Source organism: Dendrobates tinctorius, unplaced genomic scaffold (assembly GCF_039654945.1).
Source record: "Dendrobates tinctorius isolate UK_male_01 unplaced genomic scaffold, ASM3965494v1 ptg000102l, whole genome shotgun sequence".
In the NCBI taxonomy this organism is placed as follows: Eukaryota; Metazoa; Chordata; class Amphibia; order Anura; family Dendrobatidae; genus Dendrobates; species Dendrobates tinctorius.
The window spans coordinates 27,235,207-27,250,000 of record NW_027361770.1 but is presented as its reverse complement, the minus strand read 5'-3'; positions in this window follow the sequence as shown (position 1 = coordinate 27,250,000).

Sequence of the window (14,794 nt, the reverse complement as noted above, 5' to 3'; positions counted from 1 at the left end):
CACTTCCCGGCAGCTAGCCCACCAAACTGAAGGCTCCCACTACAGGGTCCCAGGTAAATGAAGGTGGGATCAGCACTGCTCAGATGTGGCTGGAATGTTCATCCAGGGGCTTAAGGAAGGGTCTCTGTCATCTGCAGTGTGGAACGGATCCCCCTACTCACCACCCACCACAAGGACAGCATATATATATACACATTTGTATAATTCCCTTCTTTACTCCCCTCTAAAGCCAATAATTATAGTGACTTTCCCAAAAATGGAACATATAAAATCCTTCTTGTACAGCAGAAATTGTCCATTTCACAACATCATAAGTCTGCCCAGTAGCCATTTCCGCAAAATAAACGACATTTTTCGATTTCTCTCCTTTTTCTCTGTGCAACTAAACCATGGACCAGAACCACAGGACTAAGCTACTTAGCTGGAAATCAGTTTAGCCGAGGCATGGTCAGCTGCGGAGCGGAGAAAGGGTCTGTGCATGGGGAGAGGACTGGGATTAACATGGACACTACATATATATATATAACATATACACACAGACGGTATATATATATATTAGTCAAGAACTTACCAAAGCACATTAGTCATCCATAAGTTATAGATGAGTACATATATATATATATATATATATATATAAATATATATACACTGCTCAAAAAAATAAAGGGAACACAAACAGCCTGTTGCGAATGGTATAGTGCTCCCTTTATTTTTTTGTGCAGTGTGTGTATATATATATATATATGTAATCATATATAACTTATGGATGACTAGTTCTTGGCAAATTTGAAGGGAAAAAAGTGTCAATTAATTAACTAAATCTAGTTTATCGCCCAATGCAATGAATGACTTGAGGAGGAAAAGCTGGGGACCACATTAGAGACAGGAGGGATCAGACACAGGATCGCTTGCATGGCTCTGCCTATAATGTCACTGTGCCCAGGATCGCTTGCATGGCTCTGCCTATAATGTCACTGTGCCCAGGATCGCTTGCATGGCTCTACCTATAATGTCACTGTGCCCAGGATCGCTTGCATGGCTCTGCCTATAATGTCACTGTGCCCAGGATCGCTTGCATGGCTCTGCCTATAATGTCACTGTGCCCAGGATCGCTTGCATGGCTCTGCCTATAATGTCACTGTGCCCAGGATCGCTTGCATGGCTCTGCCTATAATGTCACTGTGCCCAGGATCGCTTGCATGGCTCTGCCTATAATGTCACTGTGCCCAGGATCGCTTGCATGGCTCTGCCTATAATGTCACTGTGCCCAGGATCGCTTGCATGGCTCTGCCTATAATGTCACTGTGCCCAGGATCGCTTGCATGGCTCTGCCTATAATGTCACTGTGCCCAGGATCGCTTGCATGGCTCTGCCTATAATGTCACTGTGCCCAGGATCGCTTGCATGGCTCTGCCTATAATGTCACTGTGCCCAGGATCGCTTGCATGGCTCTGCCTATAATGTCACTGTGCCCAGGATCGCTTGCATGGCTCTGCCTATAATGTCACTGTGCCCAGGATCGCTTGCATGGCTCTGCCTATAATGTCACTGTGCCCAGGATCGCTTGCATGGCTCTGCCTATAATGTCACTGTGCCCAGGATCGCTTGCATGGCTCTGCCTATAATGTCACTGTGCCCAGGATCGCTTGCATGGCTCTGCCTATAATGTCACTGTGCCCAGGATCGCTTGCATGGCTCTGCCTATAATGTCACTGTGCCCAGGATCGCTTGCATGGCTCTGCCTATAATGTCACTGTGCCCAGGATCGCTTGCATGGCTCTGCCTATAATGTCACTGCGCCCAGTGTAATTGTCAGAAATAGATTGCCCCATGTGAGATTACAGCCAGTGAAATGGTCCTGTTCCACATAAGATCAGTGAGCAGATAGCTGCGAATTAGCAGGAGATTTTGATAAGGCGATGCACACTCTGCCAAAAGATTTTTCTTTTTTATTAATGACAAATCATCCGAGATGGGGGCCAGAAAGAGATGCTGAGGCAGGCCTAGGGGTCGCTGCTTGGCTGCAGGAGTGGGCTGCACAGGATCAGCAATGAGTGACTCTAGGAAAGATGAAGTCAGTGATTGTGATCTGCTCCAGATGTCCTAGAGTGGATGGGGCAGCGCTGGGAATGTGCAGTGCACTGATGGTAATCAGCAGACACATCAGCAGAGGGGACTGACGGCGATTGTGATAGCTGCTGCTCCTGGAGATGGCACTGCCGATAACTGCTGCTCCAAATGGGGATGACAGACCTGCTGAAAGAAGACACCTCCAGCTCAGCCACTCAATCAGATGCTTGTAGGGCACAATTTGAGAACGGTATTGGCATAGTTTATACTCGAGATATATATATATATGTATACACACTAGAATTATCCCTTGAATTCTGTAAATTATTTTGTATCCCTAGTTGTGTTATCAGCACGCACAACGCGATATTGCTGCATGTAGGAATTTATACTAAATAATTGTACATAGAAATATAGATTTATTCGGAGATGTTTTGTCATTCTAAAGTTTTGTGGAAAATCATTACCTCGTCACAGACTTTTTATCAGTTTGTTATTACGGAATAATATATTGTTACTTTTACTTTTTTACACTAATAAACAGATAATTGTTCTTTACACCAGGGCTGTGGTGGTTTTTGAAATAATACAGCACGATTATTTACTGATGGGTGAAATGAAAAAAAAAAAAAACGAAAAGCAAAATTGTAGGCAGAATAGGAAATCATACACGCTCCCCTCTCCCAATAGTGGCATAAAACAGAGCAGAAAGTTATATATATATATCTATATATAGATACTGTATATATGTCTAATTGTCTAATCTACCTACATATCTATCTATCTATCTATCTATCTATCTTTCTCATATCTATCTATCTATCTATCTATCTATCCCATATCTATCTATCTATCTATCTATCTATCTATCTATCTATCTATCTATCCCATATCTCTCTCTCTGTGTAGACCTGTGCATGTGTCGGTGGTGAGTAGCACCCGGCGGGTGGCTGTGGTCGGCCGCTGCCATGTGTTATGTTGTTGCTGGTCATCCTCCACTTGACAGCAAGTAGCCTTTTCCCCTTCAGCCCCTCTTCCTCCCCCCGGAGCCTTGTTAGATAATCCTTCCTACTTCTTCCCTTCTCCGGCAGACTCTGGGAATGCCGCCTGGCTTTGTCACAACAACGCATGTGTCCGACAATTAGGACCAGCAATGCAATCTATACATTGTGCCTGCTCCGTGCAGTCCCAGCCAAGAGTGCGGGCAAATCTAGGGCTTTAATGATAAAGTGCACTCTGCGGACATTTGACAAAAAATAGTAGTAGCTACACAATTACATATATTATCTTCTATCATATATTACTAGTTTGATCAAATCTTGTGCTGGGTGCATTTGACAGCAATATATATATCCCCATCCCTCCTAATGAAGCCTCGCACCCCTGTGTCTCCCCTGATTTGGGGTCGCCCCTCCATGGCTCGGGGGCAGTGCAGCTGCACTTGTCCCTCTTTGTGTTGCTCCCTCCCTCCTGCCTTGTTCCTGGAGGGCTGCATTATAGCGTTTTTAATTAGTTTGTGTTTGCATTTCTCCCGTCCCAAATCCATGCCATCCCGGAGCCATGGCGGCGTGTACATTCCTGCAGTACAGGTGTAGCTGCGAGCTCCGCACCACTGGGACACGTGTCTGACAAATGGAAGCTCTGCCTGCCATGCAGCCGAGCTGTCAGCTCTACCAGCCAGAGGAAGGAGATCAAAGAGGGAGCAAGGAGGCAGGCAGCAGAGTCCCCCACTTGTGCCCCTCTCTGACCATGGCAGGGATGGAGAGATGCCGCTGAGATGATGCCAGGAGCCCCCTCCACTCTGCAGAGATTTGGGAGCAGGATCCCCCCTAATCCCCCTCTGCTCTCATGCTAGAGAGCAGTCCTAAGAGCAGAGCTGTTGGAACAGAACTTTCATGTGAAGAATAGGAGACAGCTAGGCCACAGTGACATTCGGATTCACCAGCAGTGGAGATGTAATTAGGGTAATCTCTCTCCAATTTAATTACCTAATGAATTATTTGTTTAAGGGTAAAGGCCTGTTTGGCAAGTGCAAATCATTGATAAGGACTTTTAATAAAAGGACATTATGGTTCCATAATGATACATTAGGGATTGCAGGTAGAGCATTACAAGAAGAGCCCTGCTGAAGTCTACCTGCTCGCACTCCTGTCTATGGGGTTTCTCTGAGACCAGGAGACCCTTCATGGTGAATAGTCCTTTCCAGATCAATTCTACAAGGGCAGACACAGCCTATGCAATGGTACCATGAGGCCCCCTGTGCATCCTTCTCCGTGTCCATACACTACTGCTCCCAGCATTGCATTTCCATCAGCCAGGCATTCTAGAGGCTTCTTATTTATTGCACATGGTCAGTGATTCTTACATGAGCAATGTAGAGCATAATATGCTGGATTTATTTTCCATTTGGAAATTAATGTTATCACTTAGGAGACATTTAAAGGGCCTGTCACACTAAGCGATACCACTAGCAATAGCGCTATAACATCACTGGTTTTTGTGACGCTATAGTGATATTACTAGCGATATCGCTGTGTGTGATACTTTCCTCCGACCGGCTCCCCCGCTGGTTATCGCTGATCGTGCGAGAACTACCTGGGCTGCTTCTCGTCGTCAGCTTCCTGCTGTGGAGACAAGCGACACGTGGACGCGGGCAGGAGGACATCAGGATCACCTCATCTGACAGGTAAGTAGCGACCCCCGACCCCTGCGATGTCGCTGGTGAGATCTGCCTGTGTGGCAGCTCACTAGCGACCACTTAGGGATGCACCAGCGATCCTGACCGCGTCATATCGCTGGTACATCGCTAAGTGTGACAGTACCTTTAGATAAGATTTTCTTTTTAATTGTTTTGTTTTGCGAACAATGGTTTGGTTATACCAAATAATCGCAAACCTTTCTTATCTGTAACGCAACGATAACTATATGGCATATTTAAACTAAAATGTTAAATATTTATTACAGTATTTATTATCATTGATAACTGTAATATGTATTAATTTGTTTATTTAGCTATTCTTGTTTTTTCTTATTAAACTTGTCCGAGGATACACTGCTGCATGTAACTGTTTTTTTTATTCTCTCACCAACTAAAAGCAGACATAACTGATGTCTAATAACACGTTTAAAGTCGTTTTCGTGAACGTTGATATTGATTAACTATCCTTAGGATAGATAATCAATATTAGATCAGCGGAGTCCAATAACCGGCACCCTCACTGATTGACGTCATTGCGCTGATCAGCACATTCCGTGATCGGTGTCTGCTGTAGCAGCTTTTTGCAATTTTGTCCCATCCAAGAGAATGAGCCTGAGCTGCCATACCGAGCACTGCCACTTTCTAATACCCTGAGCTGGGCCTGGTGACCCATCGAGAGTCCGCACAGTCTATAGCTTATTCTATCAGCAGGCCTGTGGGCCACCAGGAGTGGGATTACCACTTATCTGATATTGATGGCAGATTTTAAAGGCTTGTGCAGATTGACCGAGTGCGATCCGTGGTTTTGATGGATACCACTTGTACCCATGTTATTCTATGGAGCTGTGCACAAGTCTGATTTTTACTTAGAGGAAAAAAGTTGCAGCATGCATAATTTGCCTCTGGGTATTCATGCCCATTCATGTCTAAGGGCCCCATCACACATAGCGACTCACCAGCGATCCCGACAATGATATCAACGTGTCAGAATCGCTGGTGAGTCGCTACATGATTGCTCGTGAGCTGTCAGACAGACAGCTTCACCAGCGATCAGCACAGCCATGCCGAGTGCGCGGCGTCGCTGTGTACTTTAGTTACCAGCGCGCTGATGCAGGGAGCTGGTAACTAACGTACACATCGGGTATCTAGGGACGTGCGTCACTTAGAAACCCAATGTGTACTTTAGTTACCAGCTCCCTGCATCAGCGCGCTGGTAACTAAGGTACACATGGGGTTTCTAGGCACAGCGCGCCCCCTTAGAAACTCGATGTGTACCTTAGTTACCAGCTCCTGCTCGCTGGTCGCTGGTCTCCCGCCTGTCACATGCAGCGATGCGTGCTGACCAGCGGGAGACCAGCGACCCCAAAAATGTCCAGGGCTTTCCATCAACCATCAGCGATACCCGGCAGGGGGGCCGGTCGCTGATCGCTGTCACACACAGCGATCTCGCTGTTGAGATCGCTGTTGTGTCACGAAACTAGTGACTCAGCAGCAATCTCGCTAGCGAGATCGCTATGTGTGACGGGGCCCTTAGGGTCCTTGGAAAAAATTGGACCGTTCTCAAATGACATAATGGAGAAACTTTTATTTTTCTCTCCACCTCTGTGAAAATCAGATCCCACTCTTATCAAACTCTGATTAGCATAATCGGAGCAAGTGGAGACAAAATGGTCTGCATCTGCTCTAATCATACATCATTAATAATAATAATAATAATAATGGTCAGAAAAAAACCTTAAATCCTACTAGGTGAAAATGTCTCATTTATCAGATATAACAACGAGCTAACCAAATGTGCCAGAAAAGTTAAATGAAAAATAAAAACACACTATAAACATCAGTTTAACACATCAATGATGAAAAAAATGATTAACGTGTCAAATACTCAATGAGAAAGAAATATATACTAACATAAAGATCTACAGATCATGGTGAGTACTCTGAAGCACAGTGTCTGCAAACTGAGATTCTGGTTTTGGCTTTTATCCTAAGTCATGTGACAAGGCTCCTTATAGAGTCAATATTGACTTTTAAGATTGCTACCTCCTATAGGTGGCGCTAGAGTTCTAGTCCTCTTCCTCTCCGAAGAGACAATTTTCCTATTTCCCAGAGGAGCATTTCGGCTTAAAACTCTCCTCACCTTGACATGTCAAGCTTGGTGAGGAAAAACATTATCCTGGTCAGACGCCTCTCTCACAGCCAAACCTGATCTCATACTTGCACTAATGAGGGGAAGTACCCCGAAACACAGTGTCTGCAAATTGAGCTTTTTTTTTTTTTTTTTTTTTTGCTTTTATCCTAAGTCATGTGACAAGGCTTGTCAGAGAACCGATTTTGACTTTTAGGATTGCTACTTGCTATAGGTGGTGCTAGAGTTCTAGTCCTCTTCCTCTCTGAAAAGGCAACTTGCGTAGTTTGCAAAAACACAGCCGTTTTCCAAATCAATCAAGAAAATAAAACCAAGGTGATTTCTAAGATCTCACAGGCATTGCTGGTGCTGTAAAACAAGGCTTAAAATTTGCATTAAAAAAAGCAGCAAAAAAATGACGCTGCAAAAACGCAGTGTGAACATAGCCTCATTATTCTACTGAACAAAGCTCACTATAGGGACATAGATAATGTTCTAAGTGATATACTGTATAACAAACATAGAAATAGAGGATGATAAAATAAAATAGGATGAATGGCTCAGTATAATCTATAATATCTATGATATAGCTTATTGTTCTTTAATGTTACAAATAATCTAAATATAATATTACTTATACGCTTGATGTAAAAGCAATATTCCTGTACAGTGCATAGTATGGATCCATAGACACTACACGTGCCAGCACATCGAATGTACAAAACATAGAATCGGATGGAACATAACACTTATAGGCATATTCATGTGATATCATCAGAAATAGGAAACATCTATATGAAACGGAAGGCCGACAAACGTACAGAAAGGCGGCGTACACTTGCATGTGTTCTGTAATAATGCTCCGTGCATTTCAGAGACTATGGAGCATGTCTATAGCATGCTGAGAATGGACAGTGCCTTGTTCAACTCTGAATGGAGGGAATTCTTCCATAAAGCCATTATTCAGCGGACTGAAAGCGACCAATTAGACATATCCAGTAAGAAGGTACTTGTAACATACTGTAGTGCAGTACCCTGTTTCCCCGAAAGTAGGACCCCCCCCGAAAGTAAGACAGGGTGGGGGTTACGGGGGGGTCCTTCAATGTAAGGCCTCCCCCGAATGTAAGGCAGGGTTGGGGGCCGCTGTGAAATGTAAGGCCCTTACCTTTGGGCCGCCGCTGTCCCCCATTGGGTCCCCAGGCTCCAGAGGTGTCCTCAGGTGCAGCTGGGCGGGTCCAGCGCTCATGGGGTTAACTCGCCGTGTTAACCCCGCAATCCGCCCAGCTCAACAGCTCATTGGCCGCCCCTGTTCCCCACGTCACCGCCGGCCCCCGGCTCGAGCACTGATTGGTCCAGCAGCTTGGGCTGTAATTGGCCGCCCCAGCCCCACGTCACCGCTGTTTCCCTGCTGATTGGCACAGCGTTCCCTGCAGCACAGGCCTTCCGCACCCACAGCCGCACCGCAGAGGAAAACGTCCAGCATTTAAAAACCAAGTAGGGAAACATGTACTGTATAGGGTATGGGGCTGTGTGCAGTGGGATACGGCACTGTTATGGGGTGTGGGGCTGTGTGCAGTGGGATACGGCACTGTTATGGGGTGTGGGGCTGTGTGCAGTGGGATACGGCACTGTTATGGGGTGTGGGGCTGTGTGCAGTGGGATACGGCACTGTTATGGGGTATAACAGCATGTTAATAAATGTTAATTTATTGGTTAAAAAGAAATTGTCATTTTTTTTCGGCTAATGTAAGACCTCCCCCGAAAGTAAGACAGGGAGGGACTTTTTGGGGTAAAATTAATGTAAGACAGGGTCTTACTTTTGGGGAAACACGGTAGTTATATGAGCAAGTGTCAAAGAGAAGTTCTCATTGTGACTAATCGATGCTTATGAGACCAATCAATAGAAAGTTGCATGACACAATAGCAAAAAAAAATTCACTTTATCTTAAATTTACTTCACTCACTAAAAAGTGGTGCAGAAAGAGAGCAGAATTGGAGCCTCCTTGCACGTTCCCTTACGTTGCCCCTAGAGGCCGTCTTGCCCGGTGAGCACCGCTATGACAAGGAAGCCGCCCAGGAGTGAGCACATGCATCTCTCACACCGAGTCCATGCTTTTGCTGTTTTAATAACACTTCTTTATACTTTTATAGTGAAATCAAGTTAATCTATAGCCAACAACTGAAAACTCTATTTTGCCTAAAGGTTCAAACTTTGATCAAGAATCTAGATGTCCCGCAGTTGGCAAACATGGCTGTTCCTTTCATTCTATAACTTTGGCATCAGCAACTTTAGTTTATCAGTAGCAAAATCCTCTCTGGGCTGCAGGAGAAGTGGTTCTAGAGAACCTGTCATGTCATTGATGCCACCCAAACCACGGGCAGCTTGGATCAGAGTTAGGCTCCTTTACTACAGATATGTACGTTATACTATGAAACACTGCGGTCTTTTAGAGAAACCATTAAACAATGGGCCTGAAATGACACGTCATCGAGTCTTGCGCCGTCGGCTTCTCAAATCCTGGCTTTGCATATGGTTCTCCTGATGTGGCTCCACACGTTTAGGGAGAGAGCTGTCGGTCAAGTGGAGCTGGGCAGGTAAAAACCTACTGGGACGGGGGTGGGGTTTAGTTTCTCTGCATATCTATAGGATCCTACACACATAAGAAAGCTGTCATGCTAAATGCTCGTTTAGCCAATAGCCATGTCTTCCTACTAACCGCTACAGATGAAATAGTCGGACGAAAGAAGATCGTATACTGAAATTGTTGTATTTTGCTCATTTAAACCTGCAGCCAGGTAGTCCTCCATATATGATCTCTGGACAACCCACACCACTGATTATCAGCCTATGCACAGTGCACACAGAAAGCTTCCAATCACTAGTGGGGGTGGAGTTACACAGAGCTCAGCATTCAGAGAACTGCTAGATCTGCAGCAGATAAAACTGTGAATCTATCATAACTGCAGCAGGCAATCCAGTAAATGACACAACAATGGAGTCAGGATTTCTGTCTCTACCTCACACTACTCTCAGAAGGGGATAACAAAAACTTGGTGACAGATTCCCTTTGACTGAAATACAAGGTGAGGGACACTATATGGTACGGAAATGAGACTCACTTCTCTCATTATTACACCATATCCATAGGGCTTCTATTGACAGACTGTGCAAAAGCTAATCCACTCAGGAGATCCCAGGGAACCTTGGTCTTCAGTCTTTAACTCCTGTACAAGGATCTAGATATACATAAGGCCCTCTGGTTGTGTTCACAGGCTAGCCGCTGGACAGGGGAGCGAGTTGGTAGAGGAGAGTTGTCTAAGCTGGTTAAAAACCAGAAAGGACAGCAACAGGACTAAAGAGCCAGTGACAAAATTCATAGATAGCCAATATCAAAACCAAGGAGGACGGATTTAGAGATTGACGGAAGTCAAAGGATCAAGTTAGTCCAAGGTCGGCAATGGAAAATAGCCAACAAGATGAAGTAGAAGAAATACAGGGTATCAACAAGAGTCAGAATAAAAATAGATCTGGCAGCCTGCATCAAACTGCTGGAGTTATAAATAACATGTGGACCTGCTCAAGTCGCACAGCACAGGGCTGATTATGACATGGACTCTCTGGATGGGTGGCACCTGAAGTCCCAGCCACAAAAATGTAACACAGGACTATGCCAGCATCCACGAGTGCCGTCTGCTGTGCAAGAGCAGCCCCACCTAACCACATAGGCAGAGATTGCATGCCAAGGTTCATACATGGACATAGCACTATGGAAGATAAATTGTAGTCAGCATAATAAAGATCTAAGGTGCTGGGCTGAAGTGTTTCTTGTGAGCATATGAGTAAAAAAGACATTTTTTAATATCTTATAGTGTTGTAATTTTTTACTACTATTGCATCATTCTATCATGTTCTACCACAAAAGACCTGCATATTTTAGAATGTTGGTGCTGTTCATGTAATCTACCTGTCTATCTATTCCATATCTATCTATCTATCTATCTATCTATCTATCTATCTATCTATCTATCTATCCCATATCTATCTATCTCTCTCTCTCATATCTATCTATCTATCTATCCCATATCTATCTATCCCATATCTATCTATCCCATATCTATCTATCTCATATCTATCTATCTATCTATCTATATATCCCCTATCTATCTATCTATCTATCCCATATCTATCTATCTATCTATCTATCTATCTATCTATCTATCTATCTATATGTGGCGCCCCTGAGGGTCCAGTCACCACAGAGGTCCTGCACCACTTCCAGAGGTGTGGTATCCCACCCTCAGGGAAGGAGGGAGCACCACCCAGGACTCCTATCACTTGCACCCAACACACACCAGACTGGCCAGGAAAGGGTGTTGGAAGGCAAGTGGGAAAGATAGGTAGAGGGGGAAGAGCTTAGGAGGTGGTGTGAGGTATGTGATCTAATGTGACAGTTAGTGGGAGGAGCTAGTCCTGAGGTAAATAGATTGTTCTAGAAAGAGTCAGTCAGTGACAGGACAGCAGAAGAACAGGACTGACTTGGGGAGAGTAAGGGTCAGAGAGAAGTGAGAAACATCTGAAGAAAGCTCCTAGACAGAAAGAACGGGTCCTTGGGGCACGGGAAGTGCGGCAGCCACCCTCGGGGCCTGTATCAAGAAGTGGAAGGATCAGGATGCAGTGGGGGAGCCGGCCCCTGAGACTAGTGGAGAAGTGCAAGGCTCAGCTAGAAAACCTGAGGCTGAGGTGACTTCAAGTACCTCAGCCACATCCACAACTAATCCTTGAAAAGGTAGCCATAGAGGATCCCGAGGCCTGACCAACGTTGCCTGGCAAGGTCCGCGGATGCTGGCTTAGGGACACTGGTTGTGAAGGCGCCAAGAAGGGTTAGAGATAATCAGCGCAGTGAGACAGCCAGAAGAAAGGTGAACATAAAAGGGAGTCCTGAAAAAAAGGTGTTTCCCAATCTGCCTGGGAGTTGGCTGGACCCCTCATCTGAAGAACATGGCACCAAGCGGGCACTGGTGCGCACAAGACAACAGTGAGTAAAAACTCTACCCATGTGTGTCCCTCGTGTCATTTGTGTCTCACCTGCCCTACTCCGCACACACCATCTCAGTCACCGCCTGAACTGCTAACATCTTAGCTGCCCTGGTAAACAGCTCTGCCCGTGGAGAGCTTTACCATCATTGCTGCCCTAACACCATCCCAGAGGATCTCCATTGCGGCGTCGGCTACCCTTGCGGAATACTACACGTGGCGTCATGATTCCATTTTCCCTACCATTTTCCCATCATCTTCCCCCCATTATCATCCATCATCCTTCATTAAACATCCATCTTTACTGGATGCCCAGGGCCATGGACTGGGTCACTGCCACCGTGACACATCCCCTTTAAAGAACCTGACCGGCCCGGTTCCGAATAACCTAAGGCCCTGCGGGGTGCTCCATATCTATTCCATATCTATCTATCTATCTATCTATCTATCTATCTATCTATCTATCTATCTATCTCTATCCCATATCTATCTATCCCATATCTATCTATCTATCTTGGGAATCCATGCAAAGAAAAGAGGTCGCACTCATCGAGATGGAAGTTTCACTGATTTATTGACATATCATGAACATGTCAAGTCGGGGGAGTGACATAAGGATTGCAAGAAAGGCTGACAATGGCTGTTTCACGCTGCTCGAGTGCTTCAACGGGTCCTTTCTCACATAGCGAGATCGCTAGCGAGATTGCTGAAGTGTCACCGATTTTGTGACGCAACAGCGATCTCGCTACATGTGACACGCATTGGCGACCGGCCCCCGCTGCGATCTCGCTGATCGTGCTCGAATGGCCTGGGCCATTTTTTCATCACTGATGTCCTGCTGGCCAGCATGCATCAATGTGTTTGATGCCGATGAGCGTCCTCGTTGGTGACGCAGAACTCAGGGACACAGGCGGGAGTCGTCTGAATAGCCGCTTTGTGACAAGGTACCAACGACCGCTGAGGTTGTTGTATGGATCTCTGGATTGCTGCTGCATCGGTGAGTATATCTGTCTGTTTGACAGCTTACTAGCAATCATTTAGCGACGTACCAGTGATCCTTACCAGGTCATATCGTTGTCGGGATCGCTGGTGTAACGGTACCCTATCTCTATCCCATATCTATCTTTCTGTCTATCCCATTTCTATCTATCTACTTATCTATCTATCTATCTATCTATCTATCTATCTATCTGTCCCATATCTATCTATGTATCCCATATCTATCTATCTATCTATCTATCTATCTATCGATCTACTATCTATCTATCCCATATCTATCTATCTATCTATCTATCTATCTATCTATCTATCGGCTATTAAATAACACTTCTTTCTAAAATTTCATATGGTGTGCTGCCTCCATCTTTTTTGATATCTATCTATCTATCCCATAATTATCTATCTATCTATCTATCTATCTATCTATCTATCTATCTATCTGTCTGTCTGTCTGCCTATCTATCTGTCTCATTTATGGCTTTGTTTTCTTTGCATGGATTCATGTGGATACTACGGTGCTCATATCTTTATTACTTTTTAAGAATGAAGCTATAATAGCCTGTAACTTAAATGTTATTCATCTATATGGGGAGAATGGATTTTTGTACAAATAACATATATAAGGCATTACAAATATTACTAATGAGATTATAATGTTGATTTTATCTAGTTATTAATTATATTTCATGTTTTTCTACTAATTTTTTCTATGTAATCCTTTCTCATTGAGAACCTAATGTGCCCAATATCTAATGATTCCATAAATAAAAGGATAGCTGGTGAACATTGCCTAGCCATAGGGATAGAAGTCACACAACGATCCACGTCCATCTTCACATATTATGCTGAACTGTAACAACTAGATATTGTAAACTAATTGAAATCAAATATGGCTGAACCAAGCACTAAACTATGTTCGGATATCAGAGAATGCTTGTTTATTAAAGCCTGTTTAGCCCCCTATAAAAAGCCGTCTGTTTGTGTAATAAGATCTGTCCTCTGCCGAATGGAAATGACATATGTTCTCTTAAAGTGTATCATTGTGCTAATAATTCTAGGTCATATGTTCTTCCATGAAATTTTATCTGGTTTGATTTAGATTTTATGTTTGTGTTTTAAGATAATTTTCCATCCAGGCTTTCCAGGTTCAGGCTTCTTATCGATGGCTGAGCAATGACTTTGTTGCTTGTGTAATCACAATAATTTATTCTAAACATCCTGGTACTTAACTCACATCCATTTATAACAAAACAATTTATGAGCAAATACACAGGAATGTGTAAGCCATGGATAGCATTAGTGATGGTGGAATATGCAACCAGGCCCCTCTTCCAGATAGGCAGGGAGTTAGGGATATGTTTATGTGCAATGATGTGATCACCATATAAGCAGCAAATCTTCTATAGAAAAGAACGCAGCACTTTTTGATTTTATGGATATATTATTTGCAGGATAATGTAAATGGGTAAAATCACACCTTGTTACGTGATGGGCCAAGATAAAATTTGAGGCCAAAAGCATCAACCTTTGACTAGATTGAGCAAAGCTGGTGTGGGTGATCACAGTCCTGGCTACTTTGTTCTTGAATGCATCAAAGGGTGCGTATTAGTTGCCAATCTGCGTTAATTCAAAAGCTTGTTTAGACAGGCAGTCCGCATGCTGACATGCACACACAATGTTCAGTAATAGATTGTTTAGTGCGTATATACTACAATTCTTCTCGGCAGTGTAGGTCCTGATTACACAGGATGATGTGCTGCTGAGAATTATGATATTTTGGGCAAACCAAGGTTCATTTCAACCATGGAACAAGTGTTGCGCTCATCATTAGGATGGATGGATGTGAATTTATAATTAATTATTT